General features: G+C 38.4%; 1 protein-coding gene across 15 annotated transcripts in view; it reads right to left on the bottom strand.

Annotated features, from left to right (window-relative positions):
• Nucleotides 1–1,345, bottom strand: part of ROBO2 (roundabout guidance receptor 2) — a 1,367,338-nt gene that overhangs the window by 235,653 nt on the left and 1,130,340 nt on the right. The gene's annotated exons all lie outside the window — the stretch shown is intronic.

Genomic DNA, 1,345 nt, shown 5'->3' with positions numbered 1-1,345 from the left:
ATTTTGACACTATATCTCCATTAAATTTCACATACTTCATAGAGTTCGAAGACGAAAAGAGACCGATCTTCTAAATTAACAGGAATCAGGAGGATGTGTACTTGCGTAGATAAAAAAGGATGAAAATCCAGTTATAGCACTAAAACTACATGTGCTTCAAAGCTATGCTGCAATGATTTTTATTCAAGAGGTAATGTTGGTCTTGTTGTGCTTCCTTGCTAAGTCACAATATTTTTCTGTTCCTGGAATGAGATATCACAGCAAGAATTCAATGATAAGATAAATGCCAAGTTTTTAATGAGAAACCAGCTCAGCTCAACTCTGCCAAAAGAAATGGCTAATGGTTGCCTGGAAGGTTAAAAATAGAATACAAAATTTATCTTTTTATATCAAGGATCAATGCAAGCTGAATAGTCAAAATTATTTCTCCTTATTAACCATTATCGTTAATGATTTATTGCATTCTTTATTGATAGTTGAAATTATTCCAAGGAGGTAATTAGCAGCCCTTGCAAACACAATGAAGCTAACTAAATGATTCAGGTGAGATGAATCAGCAACGTGCCAGGTGCAGAAACTGCAAGCCTTGCAGTTGGGAAAATGATGGTTTATGAATTAACGACTTGCTGTTATTTCCTTCTCTTTCCCTTTTCGCCACTGGGACCCAGCGGGCCAGGCACTCCAGGCACTAGCCAGCCTTTCTTTCCTCTGAGACTGGAAATCTTTTTTCCCCCATGCACTCATCCCAAACAACAAATAACATTTATTTATGCACTCGGGAGTTGAAATCCTAGCTCTACCACTTAAGAGCTCTATGAACTTAAGCTAATTGCTTAAGCTCACCTCAATTTCTTCATTTATAAGATAGAGATAGTCACACTCATCTCAGGGATATTGTGGCTATTAAATGAGGTAGCACGTCAAGTGCTTGCAACACTGCCTAGCACACAATAAATACAAGGTATGTTAGCTATTTTTATTATTAATTTGGCCCTGTCTTTTCAGTAGAAAGCATTGTGTAGCCTGACAATGTTTCTATCAGATACAACTTCATGAGCGATGGCAGGGGCAGCCACTCTCACTAACCCCCAATCCGAGATTGTTCGAGTCCCTGTTCCAATGCCTCCACACAACTACGAATTGGTCCCACGTATTCCACACAGTCCCTATGACCTGTCCATCATCTGGGTCACTTTCCTTGTTACAATGGCATCTCTAGAGGTTTTAGCTCAAGGTTAAGTTAAAATTTGAAGCTCATTGGTAGTAAATAATGAAAGGAGTAAGACTCAGGAGGGTGCACAGAGCTTAAATATGTTTGTCAAATATATTTTCAGTTCAAACCTTA

Source organism: Hipposideros armiger, unplaced genomic scaffold (assembly GCF_001890085.2).
Source record: "Hipposideros armiger isolate ML-2016 unplaced genomic scaffold, ASM189008v1 scaffold_308, whole genome shotgun sequence".
NCBI classification, from domain to species: domain Eukaryota; kingdom Metazoa; phylum Chordata; class Mammalia; order Chiroptera; family Hipposideridae; genus Hipposideros; species Hipposideros armiger.
Note: the sequence above shows the minus strand (reverse complement) of the source record. Positions and strands in the feature narration are given on the sequence as shown.